The sequence below is a fragment of the Amphibalanus amphitrite genome, unplaced genomic scaffold (genome assembly GCF_019059575.1).
Source record: "Amphibalanus amphitrite isolate SeventyFive unplaced genomic scaffold, NRLGWU_Aamphi_draft 001559F_arrow, whole genome shotgun sequence".
NCBI lineage: Eukaryota > Metazoa > Arthropoda > Thecostraca > Balanomorpha > Balanidae > Amphibalanus > Amphibalanus amphitrite.
The window spans coordinates 78,097-96,691 of NW_024883052.1; the positions used below are offsets into that span (position 1 = coordinate 78,097).

At 45.6% G+C, this 18,595-nt stretch overlaps 1 protein-coding gene across 1 annotated transcript in view; it reads left to right on the forward strand.

Annotated features, from left to right (window-relative positions):
* The first annotated feature begins 9,651 nt into the window (after positions 1-9,651).
* Positions 9,652-18,595, forward strand: part of LOC122373836 (toll-like receptor 2 type-2) — a 35,806-nt gene continuing 26,862 nt past the window's right edge. Inside the window, exon 1 of the mRNA XM_043352212.1 lies at positions 9,652-10,196. The gene's annotated coding sequence lies outside the window, so the exon portion shown is untranslated. The remainder of the gene's footprint in view (positions 10,197-18,595) is intronic.

Below are 18,595 nucleotides of genomic sequence, written 5' to 3' on the forward strand. Positions count from 1 at the left end.
GTTCGATCGAGGGATAGCCGCTAAGATTGAGTGTCACCGAACCACTTGGCCTGGGGTGGGGATGGGGATGTCCGGGAAGGGCTTCAGCTGTACATTCTTGGAGGAGGCTGTACTCTAAGCCTTCGCTCTTTGTTTCGGTGGATTGAGAAATGATGATCATCGTGTTACTATCACATAAACATGTCCAATGATATCCAAAGATTTTTGCCAATCGCCGTTAAAGACCAACTTTAAATTTTGACATCAAGGTATACAAATGCAAAATCTTAAGAAGTCAGAAGAAAGGTAAGTTATTGGTGCATGAGATAACAAACGGTCAACACCAGTCAATATCAGACATCGGTATAATTATCAGCTATTTAGCATAAAACAAAACAAAAAGGTTCAATTAATACCCTTCATACAGAGCCTTAATTTTCGTCAATGATGCTATATGCCTTCCGATTCAGCAGCTTCTTCAGCCGCTAAGATATTGATCCGGATCTCACTAGACCCCAGGAGCTTCTCTTTTCTTTGACTCCTCCCTAAGTTTACTTAAAATCGTTTGCTGAAGGTGCATTTGGTTGCTAGGGACGCTTGGTTGCTAGGGATGGCGTCATCAGTAGCAAAATGACGATGCCATTTGAAGATTTGGTGGGGGCTGCCTTGAACCACATGGCTTAGCTTTGAAAAGTGTGGCACAGTGCACGTGCCGTTTAAATGCCTGGATGTTTCGATTTAATCATACAATGTAGCAGGTATGGAAAAAATAAAAACATGCAGGTACGTCATGGTGTTGTTTGCTGTTTTTACTTTCGGAGAACACCGGACGATAACGGTATCATAACGAGGCAGCATCGCGGACGGTTGTTGACAGTAGCTGTTTGGAGCGCTGCAGATGTTATACCCTTTGACCTTCAGATGCGGTCTGTGGAAACGACATACACACACACTGCACGGCTCTGCAGCCCGGGAGGCCAGGGGGCGTTTCCTGGCATGTCATGTGGTGCAGAATTTGAAACCGTGGCCTCGTTTCATAAAGCGAGTCCGTAACTTACGTCGGTTTTTGGTCTTGAATTGCAAGTGCATGTGAAGCGATGACGATAGTTTGAATCGTTGAATATGTTCATCTTCTAACAAGAACAGAAGGGAAAGGGGGATATAACTTTATCGCTTCACATGCACTTGCAATACAAGACCAAAGATCGGCGTAAGTTACGGACTCGCTTTATGAAACGAGGCCCGTATCGATATGTTTAGAATGAAGGGCTATACATGGGACTCCCCACGAGAGTGAACCCGATACTGTTCATGAGGCGCTGATGCTGTGAGTATGCTGATAGCCTTACAGCCTATGTAGCTTTTTATATAACATATTTCCCATACTTCCTGGTCCTGAATCTCCTTGAAATCTTGGGCTTTTGAATGGGCAGAATTCACATTCCAGCTATGCGCAACTTGTAACGTTGATAGTGATCTGTGCAGACCATTCGGAATTTCGGAGACCTTTGGGTGGCGGCCCAGCACAGCCGAGCCCGGCCCCTCCCGCTTCGCTCGTGAACCGCAGTTGGCCTGAAACGCGACGACTGCATACGACTGCAGAATGACGCTCTACGGTGCACACAACAGTGTAGTCCAGCGGAAGGTAGCGAGAGCTTTAATCAGGCGCGCGGTACATGTCAATCGGGTACCAGCCTTCTTGGGACACCAATAACAAACCGATGCACACTTCATTTTGAACTAAATCTTCGGAACACCTCGCTGATTAGGTATTTCAATGCTAATGTTTATGAAATTGTGCTTTTTTCTTAACCCTCGCCGGGACCGGATCACGAATAACATGTTAGTTTTGATCACAGATGATGTCTTCATGCATTTAGTCCAGGTCGGGTCAGGTCAGGTCAGGTCAACCAGTAGGGGTCCTGCCGGGTATTCCTAGTAGGTGTCAACCGCCTCTAACAGCTTCGTAACATGTTACGAAGGAACCAAAACTACTTCGTAAATGTTCATATGGTTGCTAAATTCAAATTCAGCTCCAAAAACTGGCCTAGAAACATGTAAAACTCGAAAAAATGAACCGAGGTCATCAAAGGTCAATGACCTGACCCAGGGGTGTCGTTTTCCGAAAATGATTGGTAGTGCCCAAAGGCGGCGGCTGGCCATATATGACGGGGCTTACAAGGTAGGGTACCCCCAAATCTGCCTTTCTCATCGGATTTCGGCCACTTATTTTTCGCCCTGGTCATTGACAAGACTAACCGAAATCTAAAAAAAAACACAAAAAAAAAACTTTGGAAATCTGGGTCCACACCGGACGCCATGCACAAAACTGTCGGAGGAATGCACGCCATTCTGAAAGAGGCCCACATCGACTTAAAAGGACGGCTGTGCTGAAAGGGGACAGGAACAGCTTTGAGGGCCCAAGCCGTCTAAAAAAGACGGCTGCGGGGCCAGGAACAGTTTTGAAGACCCACGCCAATTGAAGGGTTCGACAACTAACGAGGACTGGAAACACAACGATAGTTAGAAAGACCTGCTTGCCAAAATAAAAGGATGACAGTACGAGGGGCGTTCAGAAAGCTACGGGCCCGACCATGAAGGAGCAGAGAGATACAGCATCGACTCATTAGACCAAAAAGTTCATTTATTCAAATTAACACCGTTAAGACAAACACATTTCGCGCAGCGCTTCGCGAGAGCCCTCAAGGCCTCCATAACCAAGTGGGTTTTGGACCCATCCTGCACGTCCAAGACGGCTGATTTCGTCTCCCTGCTGTTAGCGAGGTTGCCGCTGCTAATTTTCTTATGTTGGGGAAGAGGTGGCAACCACTAACCAGAGTGTGCAAGGTTCGGAGAGAAAAAAGTGGATGCGACAACAACTCGAAGCTCATCGCTTCACTGTTCGTCATCCCGCCCATGTACGCAGGTGCGTGGTCGCGGATCAGGTGCACACTTTACGTCAGCTTCCCTATAGCCTCTCCTCGATGTTTATCGAATGGACGCACATCATCAATTGTGTGCCCCTGTTTTGGAAAGTTGACGAGCGGAGGGGGGTCGCATCGACCCCTCCCCCTGCCAGGCCGTGTTATGAAAAATGCCCAGGGCGAGGGTTAACGCTTGGTGCCTTTTCTCATGCACTAACTACTATGAAACGAATCACTGCTCTCTTCTGGGCGTCACCCATCCTATCCGAAATGGCGAACTATGCTACGAATAGAAGCCCGAATCAATCACAGAAGAGACTTAATTAATGGCCACTTACTTAATTTGCGTAAGTGGACATCCCAATAACACATCATTTAACACACCGCCTTGCAGGCCAAAATTCCAACTCCTTCATTGTTCGGCCCGAAACTTTTTGAATGCCCCTCGTAGTTACGAGCTTCAGTTTTCGGGGTCTGATGCGGTAATGACCTGGCGTTGAACCCTGGGGAATCAGGCTGCATCACCCACTCAAATCAATATACCTATGGCCTATTCTGGAGCACCGCGGCACCTTCCGAAGTCGGTGTAGGGCCTCCAGCGGCTGGTGTGGAGACGGATCGGGGTCTATTAGGGGCGGTCGCGTGGTATGCGGGACTCAGAGGCAGTTATGGACCTCTATAACCAATTGCGTTTTCGAGCCTTTTAAAATCCATTAAAGGAAATAGTTCACTTTCACGAAATTATTTTTTTGCAATGGATTTGTGATTTTTTATGTTCAAAATGATCAGCAAAGAAAATAAAACCTTTTTACAACAAAAGATTATTTTCTATATTTTTGATATAGGAAGAACTGCTCAGTTTCTGTAAGGCACACGCGATCCAGTATGAAAAGAGCATGGGTCCCGAAAATTCATCAAAACTAGAGAAATTATCGCGGCCACCGGCATTTGGGCGATCTGCTCGTGCTATGTTACTGGAGCGCCTCACTGGAGCGAATTTCTCTAGAGTTCTCGTAGATAATTTCTCTAGTTTCTGAAGAATTTTAGGGACCCATGCTCGTTTCATACTGGATGCGAATATATGCAAGGCACACATCCTCAACGCAAGACACATTTTTCGGGACGAGAAATAGAATATCTTTGCCTAGGGTGATCGTTGGGCTGTAAAAGCTCCTGATTTATGCTCGTCTCAGCCCAAGCTACGGAACTGCTATTCCAGTTCAAAACCCATGTTAAAATGTGAACTATTTCCTTTAAGGACCGGAGTCCTAGACACGTGAAACCTCATTGTCAGCTACATGCACCTACTGTGGCTAGAACCTTATTTATGTACTTGCATATGTGCTTATTTAATATTTGCTTATCTGTTTATTTTGATTTTTTATCAACTGATAAGTGACAAAAGATTGGTAGGGCTCAGCGAACATTGGTAGGGCCCAAATAAACATTGGTAAGGCTCGGGCCCTACCAGGCCTATACAAAACGACGCCCCTGACTATTGTGAAACTTGGTAGGTAGGTAGGTAGGTAGGTACCACATAACTTGAAATTACTTGACGTAATGACATGATGTGGAAAGTGAAAATGATACCTAGGTATTGATGGAAATTTATGGACTTAGGTACGCTACAAGAAGATTGAATTGGTCAACCAATTCAAATTCAATCTACTTGTGGAGTAAGTCTATAGATTTTCATCAATAGTTACCACTTACCATTGAAGTTACTTGCTATCATGTTGATTTTATACATAAGAACCTCATTCATTTTATTTGTATGACATGTTTGAATGCAATTTTCTCAATAAGTGAAGAAAAATGTTGGTAGTGCTCAACAACACATTGGTAGTGCTCAGCTGAACATTGGTAGTGCTCGGGCACTCCCAGGCCTATACAAAACGACGCCCCTGACCTGACCTGACCTTCAGGTGACCTTGACACCCACCCTAATGCATGGGGGCAAGATAATATCACATGTTTGAACGCTTGAAACCACGAAAAGTCCGCAAACGCGCGGCTAATGCGAGCCGACATACACCGAATCGCGATTTCGGCCAAACATTGTCTGGAAAAGTAGGTCATAGGTCAAAGGTCATTTGGGTCAGGGTCATGAAAGTTTTAGAGTAGGTGTAAAATTGATTAACGCGAGAGTACTGAAAGTTTCGTCGCGATCGGCCGCTTTTACGCGAGTTATTCGCGAAAAACCATGGGGGGGGGGTCCGTTCGACCCCCCAATATGGGCGAGGGTTAAACAGCACATAATTGGATGCTCTAAATTTATTCAAAGTTTCTCCAAACAGTCAAATGGGCAGTACATATTTGATAGTACCTAGGTATTCTGCGGGTTTGGTCGGTATTTGGTTTGGTAAGATGTTTCGCAATAAATTGTAATTGTCATCAATAGCACTCATATTTGGGTAGTCCAGGCGACCTTGGCCTTCCTACTGGTATACTGGAGCCACATGGACGTCTTTTGGAAGGTCTCATGGATGGATTGCAAACAAATATCGCGATGGAATGACAGCAAGATGCCAGCGTGCAGGGCCTATACAAGATTTGATACGCCAGACAGCGACATCTACAGAATGGTTGTAGCGTCCTCTATGTCTGATTATTTATGCTGTTTTGTTGTCCATATTATACCACTTCGGCGAGTGTTAGATGTCTCTTCGTGTTGTGCATTGTTCCACGCAGACGTGCATAGGTCAGCGTGTTTGATCTGTATTCTGTGATCTCATCGAATCTCATTACTATTGGCAGGTCGGAATATATGATCGCTGTACCCTGGACTCTGGAGTCTGAATTACTCGTATCTCTGAAATGATCTGGATATGAACCACATGTAGATCGATATTATAAGGTCCATAGGTATGTGACATTGGCCCAGCAGACATGGCCAAAGTCGTTGCGCGACAATTGTCAATGAATAGGCTACTTATGGCTGCATATTATCTATAAAATTGTCACCACCTAACATTATTGTCGCTGCTGGTTAATTTGAAATGTCAACAAAGCAGCTTTACTGCTCTGTCACCGGTGAAAAATTTAGCTGAGCTGTCCACACTCCCGCCTCCTTTACCTATTCGATCTGACTCCAAATAAATCACATTTGACTTTAAATGTGTCAAGCATAGTTCCAAGAACCCATCATCCTTTCAAATTGCTTTTACCATATCCTTATATTTCAACATACCCTTGCTTTGAACATTCTAAAAATTCATCACGCCTTGTCGCTGAGGAAAACATGTCATCTTCGCTCGTCACACCACTCAGAGGGGACATCCGACAAAATAGACGGATAAAATCAGATAGGCCGGCTGACACTGTAAAATGCGCTGAAGATGATGGTCTAGGACATTGGCCGTGAGTTAGACTAATCTCCGTGAGGAGGCAAACTCGCTCAAAATCACGGCATAGTTGACCTAGTTACGGAGCGAGCGAAGCGAGCGTAGTCTTTCCTTAGATTAACGGAAATTTCTGAGTATGAGCGGCCGGCCGGCCGGCCGTGGTCACGCTTTTGCGAGGCTTATATCTCAGCAACCACTTGACCGATTTACACGCGGTAATTTTTGCAGGGTAGCTTCATTCCTTCTACCAAGTATTGGACTATTCCCGATGCATATGGGTGACCCCTTATGCACGTGCCACGTGCAAAACGAAGAGGTGTCAGTTTTGTAATTGTTGCAATATCTCGGTAACTACTTGGCCGATTGCGCTGAAAGTTGGCATGAAGGTAGGCACCCACTAGGCACTGCATATCCATGTGCCAGAGTTGGGGTGCTGCTGCACGTGCGCACGTGCAGGGGTCGTTTCCAGATCTCGAGAACGGCTGGACCGATGGCGCTCAAATTTGGTACACGGTTAGGGACCAGTTAGTAGGGTGCCGTGCACAAGTCAGTTGGGACCCATTTTGCATGTGCGCACGTGCAGGGTGCCGCTCCCAGATCTCGAGAACGGCTGGGCCGATTGTGCTCAAATTTGGCACATCGCTAGAAACCGGTCAGTAGGGTGCCGTGCACAAGTCAGTTGGAGGTACCCCCTCGAAATTTCGCACGTGCAAGACTCACCCCCTCGCTCGCTCCGTTAGTCGCCCCAAAAGGCGCTATACTGGTAATCTTGAGTTGACCTGCGGATTTACGATATATTGCGCTTGACGTTGCGGTATATGATATGACATTATGGTGGTGTTGGAAAGATGCTTTCGGTGAAGCGGGCTCCACGCATGTGCCTCATGTGTTATGTAGGCACACAATCACGATGCTATGGCGTTGCAAGCAGTTGTGTTCAATTCGTTGGAGCTAGCATGAGAAGCGCCTTTTCACCGAAAATAGCTGAGAAACAAATTATTGCATTACCTGCAAAGCGTTGCTTGCCTAACTTCTTAGCCTTTTCGCCTAGCAGTGTGAGAGAGAGGGAGGAGAGAGAGAGAGGGGAGAGAGAGAGAAAGAGAAAGAGAGGGATGGAGAGAGAGAGAGAGAGAGAGAGAGAGAGAGAGAGAGAGAGAGAGAGAGAGAGAGAGAGAGAGAGAGAGAGAGAGAGAGAGAGAGAGAGAGAGAGAGAGAGAGAGAGAGAGAGAGAGAGAGAGAGAGAGAGAGAGAGAGAGAGAGAGAGAGAGAGAGAGAGAGAGAGAGAGAGAGAGAGAGAGAGAGAGAGAGAGAGAGAGAGAGAGAGAGAGAGACTGATAAAGATTAGTCATCTGAATTAGTTTTCTTGTTCGCCTTCTTTCCCAGATAGACAACAATGACCGACGTAATCTCCATGGGGCGAGTCGGCAAACTCAATAAAGGAGTCGCCCTCTCTTCCGCACACAGCGTGACGCAAACACAGAGCATTCATCACTAAATGGCTGTTGTTCTCTGCCTGTCGTTCCTTCTATCTGACCGTAAGATGGAGAGAGAGAAGAAATGTCAGAATTTAGCTGAAAAGCGACCATCAAAAGCGGATAGATTACGTGCAAGTCTTGACTTACTCGCGCTCAGCTATTTTGTCAACTTTTCCACTAAGAGATTTTAGAGAGAATAAATAACATTACGCCAGAAAACGACGGTCGTCGACACTCGATAACGATCACTTTTTGTGACCGAATTGTGGACAGACATGAATTGATAAGACAGACAGAAAACTACATCGGAAAAGATAAATAGGGTGGCGTGTGGACTCACTTCTTTCCTCGAAGTGATCCAATCGGACGACTGCCACAGAGTGAACTAAGCAGTTCTAAAAGTATTTATTATCCTATAACATATGTTACAACCGAAGAAGGTGAAATGTGTAGAAAAGATAAGGAATGCAATAATAAATCATCAATGTCAGTTAGCACTACACCAGAACATAAAGTGTGGTCAATTGAATAGTAGAAATGCAATGCAACATCACTAACACTTGAAATTAAAGAAGAATACAAGGCAAACGAAACAAGCGTGTGCTAGATAATACCGGTATTAATTCGCGGGTGAATAACATCTACCCAGCTCCACATAATTTATGCAGCAGACGGCTCCTGGCCGAGCCGCTGCAACAGGCACTCCCACTCGAGGATGAGTCCGACTTTTATACTGTCTGGTTGTTGATAGTGACACTTGACATACTGATAGACGACCTTGAGTTGACATGGCTGATTGCTGTAACATCTGTACAGGTTTTCTATGAGTAGCCAAACAGCAAATGGGCGCGAATAAAAGTTTCTGAGTGAAAAACGATAGCGATTATGATTGTTGCAGATATTAACGCACAAGACAGAACTCGCAACGTTGCAAGTAATCAAGTTTTTCACCGAATTGAAACCGTTTGACCAGTCGTATCCAAATGCATGAAAACAATTTCGAGTAGTAATTTACAGGGGAAGTTTCGGGAAGATGAAACTTGAAGATATAATCTTTATTATCCATCGAACAATACTGCGATGTGCTGACATGTTATAATCGCAACCAGATATCACATAACAATAAATTTTCTAAAACTTTTTCAGTACCTATTTTACAAGAAAGAACAAAAGGCAGACGTAATTAAAAAACTGGCATGTGCACAAGCATCACGTGTGTATTTGCTGTGACCTTGGAGAGCTATCGGATGACGCATTTGGCGGTAATCTGGCGAACCTCTCGACTGACTGTAGCGATGGGACAGGTAGTGAAGCACCGCAGACCACTGACCGTCTGAGAACTGACATGAGCGATCATCCCACGCACCTGACCTGTCGCAAGTCGTCTGGCTCTCTAATACAGTGGAGTCATCTTTCATTGCAACAATTTCTGGTTGAATTTAGGAAGTCGGTAAGGACCATGATGGCTAGGGAAGAATCGAAGAAGACCGGCTGTCATTGGAGCCTGCAAAATTGAAATCACCCTAACACAACCTCTGACCCGAAGTGCATACCCACGTTGAGAGTTTACAACTCTCCGATCAAAGTCCGAAAGTCATGGGCCTGCCCTGTCCGGACTTTGGACATTGTTCGACATTTTATTGCCACCATAACCCTCGACCATCCGCGATAACATTCACAGACAACCAAACAGAAATTCAGACGATCCCTTTTCTTCCTTCTACAACCTACCAACCTAGCAAAACGGAGCCGGGTGACTACTCCTCATCCGTCTGTAGTCCGTTGCGCCATCGTCGACTCTGATTCGGTCACCCATCGAGCTGGTGGCCTCTGACGCACCTGAGGCCACGCTCGCGCTTTATCGGTCCACTGCGATAGCTCTCCATGAGAGATCGATGCCGTCCGTGTCCGGAGTATGATAAGAGCGTCAGTGTCGCTGCGGGTGTCGCCGTGACCTGTTATAGCGTGAGCGCTCCCTTCAGAGACCGACGTCCAGGGCTGTGACGTAGCCTGTGACGTCACTGACACGGGTGACCCGGCCGGGGTCAAATGGAGGCGGAGCCTGAGCCGAGAGCCGCGCGTGGCACGTGATTGGTGATTGGAGAGTTTTTGGTGACGCGAGAGACTGCCACGTGGCTACGGTACGTGCATGCACGTGCGCCACGTGCACGAAGGGTGATTCCAAGACCGACAAGAGAGGTGTTGATTTATGGTCGCCTCTTTTTTGTAGACTGTGCTAGTGAAAAAGAACAGTGAAAAAAGCTGGAGGGGTGAACGCAGGCAGTTGCAGCAGCGTGCAAAGTGATCTTAGCAGATTTGGTGCAAAACCTGTACAACGGTGGTCATTTGTTCAGCGCAGAACTTCTTATCACTCGGGCTCAAGGTGTGCTCAAGACATTTTAACGAGGAAGATCGAACATCGGTGGTGTCTGGCAAAAGGAACGTCGCTTAACATCTTCGTAGCCTTATGACAGGTAAACGCACGGCTAACTGATGTTCTCATTCATTCATTCACTCATTTATTCATTCATTGTTAATCAGTTATTGGGTCATGTCATTTAGGTGTCATCAAACACACTGCAGAAGAATAGAACAAACATACTCTCAACAAGGACACTGTTAAATGGAGTTGTTGACTCATTATGTCTAACGTGCTCTAAAGTTTGAATTAATGCAGCACAGCTGGGACCCGGTTCGGTATTTAGACCCAGTTGTTAAACGCGCTGGTGGCTCTAATGGAAAATCAGCGCTGCGTGTGAGCAAAAGCTAGCACTCCAGCTGTCTGACGTGTACATATTACCTTATGATATTCCTTGTATCATTTTTGCAACTGAAATCAACAAATTAGTGAGGAATTCGAATTAAGAGGCACAATGCACCCTCAAAAGACATGTCTCGTGTCATTGAATGATTGCTAGGTGAATGGGTCCTACTGGATCATCTCTCATTTTGAGTGAGCCATCACAGAAAACAAGGGCAGACAACATACAATAATAGGTACATCCATTTCAAGCTTTGCTAATATAAACTCATATTTCTGGATTTTACCTTCTTTTTATCTGTCACGCTGCGTAAGGATTGTTATGCATTGTTTAACAGCATGATTCCTAATCGTTAGGACGCTATTGCTCCGTGGCATGACCTGACCCGATTTATTTTCATTCACGTGCAGTGAGGAAGGAGAGCGAGAGCGAGAGAGAGAGAGAGAGAGAGAGAGAGAGAGAGAGAGAGAGAGAGAGAGAGAGAGAGAGAGAGAGAGAGAGAGAGAGAGAGAGAGAGAGAGAGAGAGAGAGAGAGAGAGAGAGAGAGAGAGAGAGAGAGAGAGAGAGAGAGAGAGAGAGAGAGAGAGAGTTTGACAGTTTGACAGTTCGACAGTTCGGCCGCCGCACCGCCTCGAAGGCAGTGCCGACAGGACTCTATAGCCAAAAGTGGCATGAAGCGACAGATAGTATGTGACGCACAAAACAATGCGCTATCAGTGCCGCAGATAAGTCTGTACCGTCTGACCCCGACTGTGGGTGACCTCTGCTGGCCCCACAGTGGCGAGAGAGGCATCACAAGGCAGAAAGCACTGACAAGAACATGATAAATCAGATACATCGGCTACATCTTGGGATACATTACACAGCTTGCAAGGGAGGGTTTTAGCAAACCAACTACCGAACTTCCAACTACTTGTATGATCTTTTGCTGGGCACGAGAAGTTCTTAAAAGTTCTCGCTATCGGCGCTTTCCTAACGTGCGCAACTAATGCGTCAAACCAACAATACAAAAAAGGTGAAATAAAAGCACTATCTTCACACGAACATGACACGTCATCACAGCGCACAATGGGGCATTCCACGATAGATCGACCAAAAATGAATAAAATTTACACCCTCATATTTTATTTTTTGCTTAAAATTGGTCTAATAGGTTGTGATGGGCGGGGAACCCAGCTGTGGCAAGGATTTTTTTCTTCGAACAACGGTTTCCGAGATATAGCCTCGGGCAGTTCCTGGAGGTCACACTGCAACCCTATGTTTGGCGGCTTATAACTCAGAAACTATTGGTTTTCTATGGTAAAAACTTTATATGGTTCAACTCGCAATCAACCAACAAACGTTTTGGCTATCTCGGATTTTCGATTTTTGAAAATTTTGATCACGTGACATCTTGACCTTTTTTTCGAAGAGTGACCTTGATATTATCCCAACTGAAAGTCGCAATTTTGTCTGATGACGATTAAAGCCTTATCAATTGTCATTCATATGCGATAATAAAAAAGTGGCTTTCGGCCTGCGTTGACCTCAGGTCAGGTCATTTTTATGACCTTCCCATTATTACGAGCGGGAGCGACAGCGAGATCTCGAGCACAAAGCAAGATAGCGACAAGTGGTAAACGGCACAAAGTACACATGGATAAGGTCTACAATTTTTACTCAGGTCATTTTCAGGTCAGGTCAAAGATGACGTCACAGGGGTAAAAAGAAAGTCTAAATGGCGGCACTACATATATATGAAGTTTTTCTCGAATAACTTTTAAAGTATTCCAGCTAGGAACAAGCTAATAGCACCATCGTGATCCTCTCGTCGATCCGCATCGAAACATGTGTATGTTGACCTTGAAAGGTCAAAGTCAAAAGTTGACCTTAGGTCACGTGACCTTAAGGTCATCATATATATCATTCGATGGGTCTTGACGAGCTGAACACAATGAGCCTATCCGCGCGGCTGTATCTCAAACCTGTAGGGAGTTATTAGCAAAAAAACTTTTGGTGACCTTTAATGACGTCACATGGCCCAAGAGCAACGTCACAGTTGACCAAGAGCAAAAAAGGTCTCAAGGTAGTCAAAGTTAGTCGTATATGAAGTCACTCATGGTATATTAGGCAATTCCGACGCGTTTTAGTGTAAAAACAAGGGAGCTGATTTTTCCCCAATTGACTTATAATGGGGTGGTCAAGAAATTGACCTGATCTTAGGTCATCGGTATTGAAATTCAAAACGAACTGGCGCTAGGCGAAAGCAAACACAATGGTGCCTGTTCCACGTCTCTTTCTTTATTAGATCAAAAGGTACAGCCAAAACTATTTTGACTTCCTTTTTACCCCTGTGACGTCATCTTTGACCTGACCTGAAAATGACCTCCGTAAAAATTGTAGACCTTATCCGTGTGAATCCTGTACCGTTTACCGCTTGTCGCTATCTTGCTTTATTCTCGAGATCTCGCGTCGCTCCCGCTCGTAATAATGGACAGGTCATAAAAATGACCTAACCTGAGGTCAACGCAGGCCGAAAGCCACTATTTTTATTTGCGCATATGAATGACGATTGATAAGGCTTTAATCGTCATCAGACATAATTGCGACTTTCAGTTGGGAAAATATCAAGGTCACTCTTCGAAAAAAAGGTCAAGATGTCACGTGATCAAAATTTTCAAAAATCGAAAATCCGAGATAGCCAAAACGTTTGTTGGTTGATTGCGAGTTGAACCATATAAAGTTGTTACCATAGAAAACCAATAGATTCTGAGTTATAACCCTCCAAACATAGGGTTGCAGCGTGACCTCCAGGGATTGCCTGAGGCTATATCTCGGAAACCGTTGTTCGAAGAAAAAAATCCTTGCCACAGCTGGGTTCCCCGCCCATCACAACCCATTAGACCAATTTTAAGCAAAAAATAAAATATGAGGGTGTACGGCTTTGGTCGATCTATCGTGGAATGCCCCACCTCTAGCTACACACTCCGTCTCACACTAAAAACCAGCGACTCTGGTAAAATCCTCAACTCTTTCTCAGTCGCACGCCTCGGCAGCCGTGCGGACCTTGTGCAGTGAACGGTTTCACTTTCATACGCCGGGTAATGTGGCCGGTAAGGCTGGATTGGGTGGTTTTAATCCCTTCTCATTGCTAGCCTTGAAGGCTCTGCACCGAGAGACGAGCCGGTGACGACATCGACCACGGGTCGAGACGAGGTTATATCGAGAAGCGAGGGTGAGTTTAGGCGGACCCCACCATGGTAAATTATCGAAATTATTGGACAGATATCGCGTTAGGAGCACCTAGTAGAATTTAGATTCTTGTTTCACGATAGGCGTTATCACAAGTGTATTCGCGGCCATTGGGGCGACGTAAGAAAAGAAGAAAACAACTGGCCCCAAGAACTTTAAATTATCAGTTAGCATGCACCTTTTCCTTGATATGTAGATAATTTACCATTCATTGTTAGAGAAAATTGCATTTAAAATCTTCCATTTATGTTTTTTTCATCGTTTGCACAGTATGTTCTTTTACTAAGCTAGAAACACTAATTAGAAATAGTTCCCGCATCATCAAGAACAATAGGGAAGGCTTGAAGTGAATACAATAATCTAAACGGTTTTGTAATCCATGTGAAGACACTTCTAAAATTGCCTGTAGAAATATTAAAGGCAAAAGTTCAACTTTTTCACAAGACGGATGGCTATAAACATGGGCGGCGCCACCGGGGGGGACGGGGGGGACAGGTCCCCCGCTATCGAAAGTTAGGGGGGTACAGTACCCCCCTATCGGCGATGCCCGTTCAATAGTTGATAATAATGCATTATAAAGCTATCCGTCGCATTTAATGCATCGTTGGTTAATCAAGGCAGGTTCTGAATAAAGATTGCTGTTGGGATGCACCGCAGGGGGTCCTGGCCATCTGCAAAAGGTGTGGAGCTGTGATGCCTGTAGTTATAAGGTGATCGGCAGGGCCTCGGGGATCGTGCCCCCTTTTTGGGGCGCCAGGCAGGGTTATTACTTATTACCTCCCCACCCCACTGCCAGACCCCATTGCCGATAAAGCCAAGTTCACTGAAATTCCATAGATATCCGTTACTATATGAAAATTTTCCATTCCTAATTAGTCAAATTCAAGCATGGCAGTTATACCAAAGGAACCATTTGAAATCTATGCCATTTAACCCCAGCACTTGTGGGGAGAAGTGTTCGGATAGATCACAGGCAGGACCAAAAAAGCACGCAGTAGCCCAGGACCTTATAATTGGATATAGCATCGGCTCCCTCTCGTCAAGGGGTTCGATAGCACTCGTTTTTTTTCTGCAAAACTAAGTTCGGTCGGCGGCCGAACGGCTGGGGGTCTAATCGAGCCCCCCATCCCTCCCCTTCTTACGTCAGCGGCTGTGAAAATGCCATTACCAGCTGTTGAAACATGGCAGTTGCTTTTGCATGAGTGCACGAAAGGGTTTTAGGTCCGTGATACGTGAAAGGTTCTACATGAAAATTGAGATACACCAGCTTATCAAATTGTGCTCACTGTGGTGCGCTCGGTTTTACCTGGACTAGTCTTTGAATTCTGGGGTGAAACAGACCAGTCAAGAAACCTGTTCCATAAGGAGAGCCACTAAATGCTAAAGAGATGTGGGATGAGGTTTCCAGAGACCTTCATTACCTCCCAAAGGGGGTGCCCCGCCATTTGCCAATCCCTGCTGTAGTTGTTACGATTGGAGGGTGAATATGAGAACGATGCAGGTCGTGCCAGCTCGATCATGACGAACACAATGGTGCCGACATCACAGCTCTACTGCCATTTTTGACGAAGTGAATCAACAAGCACCGGAATCCTACCCTGGGGCATTTCACCTGCAGAGGTCGCCGGACCTGAGACCCTTTCACTCATTTTTTTTTTCAACGGTGCATGCGCTCGTTTTTCCCGCGAAGCTCTTGGCAAGAAATCGATCAGAAAGTGTGGTCAAATAACGGCTGGGGACCTTCCATGACCTAGCCTTTTGAGTGACCACCGATGACATGACCACTGACGGCTAGCCATTAGCTGCACCCTGCCCGTTGCATATGGATCAGGTGGTGTCATGATTCTGAAATTATATTGCAGTTTTGGCGCACTTGTCAGAGCAGAAGACATTCCCACTTTTCCTCCATTACTATATGATGGTGAAGCCCTGAAGCTGACCAGACGTAAGATCGAAAATTTGAAAGTATGAAACGTAAGAATAGCTGGCACTGCTACTCATACCTAAGCAATTCGCAGCTTGTAGGAAACCAGCTTTGAGTTGGCAAGACTGCAAATTTTGATTTAGAGGCAAGGATGCTTGAAAAGGTGATCGATCTTAGGTGTCCTAGGATAAGTTTGGAAACGGGATGCACCATTCGATGTGTTTTGGGCCTTGCCAAGTTTCGCGGCGTTACGTGCCTCGTTTTTTTGCATACACGATCAGTATCTACTTTTTGGATTTTCGATTTTCGGTCCCCGTCCCCCCCTATCGAAAACCCGTGGCGCCGCCCCTGGCTATAAACCTATTCAATGTGTGACAACTCAGCCGGTATTTCGTCGCCTACAGCCCAGCTTTCCCTAGTGACCGATAGAGGCGCTGCTATCGATGTCCGCCCGTGCCGCCTAACGACTTTGTGAAGCAATCACAATACGCACAGCGCTCGGCATTCGCCTACTGAATTTCAATCCTTTCCGACAGCAACATATTCCAATAATATGTTATCGTCATCAGTCATATCAGTCCTGAATACAGATCAGGCAATTCGCCAACCGGATGACACAAAAAATCGACGTTCCTAACTTACATACAGCTTTTTCGGTCTTTGATTTCTCGTTTGGGCTAGACACCTTCGGTCCAATAAGATCCTTTCAGGGTCATGAGTCCATGATATGAGATGATAGGTATAGACTAGTGGTGTCAATCGGTTACCGAAAAAATCGGTTACCGAAAAGATATGCTGACCGATTCGGTAATCGGTCGGTCAGGCCCCCCAAAAATCGGACACTTTCGGTCACCCTGTCAGTGAAACCATTTTCAAAAAGAGAAAGTATTCCATTTTTGCCTAGTTAAAATGAAAGTTATTGGGATGTTAATGATAAAGTTGCAAAATTTCCCCCAAATACTACAAGGGATGCCATGTTTTGGCAACTTCAGTAGCCATCCCACTCAGCAGGCAGCAGCCACCAATTGTCCAACCACAACCACAAGCAGGCTGATTTTGACTCAGTTGGCCCCACAAATACACACCATTGTGAAACTCAATTCCAGTCTTTAACTGTAAGTAACTTCTACCACAAAATGTATTTTGCAGTGGCTAAGAATTGACTGAACTTGGACTGAAATGCCATTTCCCATTAGTTTCCATCAGAATTTACCAAATAATTCAATTTTGGGGTAGAGTAATAGCAAATAGAATTTCGGTCAAATTTCGGTCAAATTTTGGCTTGGGATGTTATCGGTCGGTATTCGGTCGGAAATTTTTCCCAAATTTCGGTTTCGGTCGGTATCGGTCAGACATTTTTTGGAAAATGACACCACTAGTATAGACATTAGACTAACTCTTCATTAGGCGGCACGGGCGGACATCGATAGCAGCGCCTCTGTCGGTCACTAGGAAAAGCTGGGCTGTAGGCGACGAAATACCGGTTGAGTTGTCACACGTTGAATAGGTTTATAGCCATCCGTCTTGTGAAAAAGTTAAACTTTTGCCTTTAATATTTCTACAAGCAATTTTAGAAGTGTCTTCACATGGATTACAAAACCGTTTAGATTATTGTATTCACTTCAAGCCCTTCCTATTGTTCTTGATGATGCGGGAACTATTTATAATTAGTGTTTCTAGCTTAGTAAAAGAACATACTGTGCAAACGATGAAAAAAGGCATAAATGGAAGATTTTAATGCAATTTTCTCTAACAATTAATGGTTAAATTATCTACATATCAAGGAAAAGGTGCATGCTAACTGATAATTTAAAGTTCTTGGGGCCAGTTGTTTTCTTCTTTTCTTACGTCCCCCCAATGGCCGCGAATACACTTGTGATAACGCCTATCGTTGTCTTAAGGATGCGCCGTTGTGGTCAGGCCCATCCTACTCGACGGGGTTGTACCGTTGGGACAAGCCACCCGGTCGCTCAGTTACCCCGCGAAGGGTTGCACTCGATCCCCCCAGGGCTTTCGATCCCCCCCCCATTTTTTTAGCTACATCCTTACTCGCCTCCTCATAGAGAAACTTTGAAACGTGCCCTTCATGCTAAACTGTCACTTCTCAAAGCTCTTAGATTCTGGAATTTACGAGTCAGAATTATGATACGGTAGCATTCTTATCTCTTATATGGAGTTACTACCTTCTATCCTCCTTCAAAACCATTCTGAAATCTCCAATTTGACATGTCCCCATCTCTTCCACTATGGTCACCGGCCCTGGTCCCGCATGTCAACGAGCAGCGGTGGAGAGCGGGGAGGGTCAGCCGGGGATGGGGGGTAGCCGGGGGGGGGGGGCGGGTGCTATCTACTCCCGGAGCACTGTGGTGACGGTGTGTCACAAGTGCAGAGCACACAGAGACACAAAGTGCGGCACACACAGACACACAAAGTATGACACACATGGGCCGCGGCTGGCGCTGAGTGACCGGCGACCCCCGCGACACACGTCAGAGGGGAGTCGTGAAGGTCATCGAGTCACTGTCACTGTTCAGTGTTCACTGTCTACTGTATACCGTCCAGTTTCCACTGTAAATGGATACTGTCACTGTCCAATGTCCTTTGTCCACTGTCAATGGACATTGTCCACCGTCTACTGTCCACTGTCACTTGCTCGACACTGTCCACTGTCCATTGTTACTGTCCACTGTCCACTTCCACCGCCACTGTCATCTGTCTACTGTCACTGTCACTGTTTACTGTCCAATGTTCACTGTTCACTGTTCACTGTCCACTGTCACTACCCACTGTCCACTATCCACTATCCAAGGTCCACTGTCCACCGTGTCACTGCCCACTGTCCAGTGTATACTGACCGCTGGTCAGTGTCCAGTGTCTACTGTCCATTGTCCTTCATCCACTGTCCACCGTTTACGGTCTACTGTCATTTTCTCACTGTCCACTGTCCAAGGTCCTG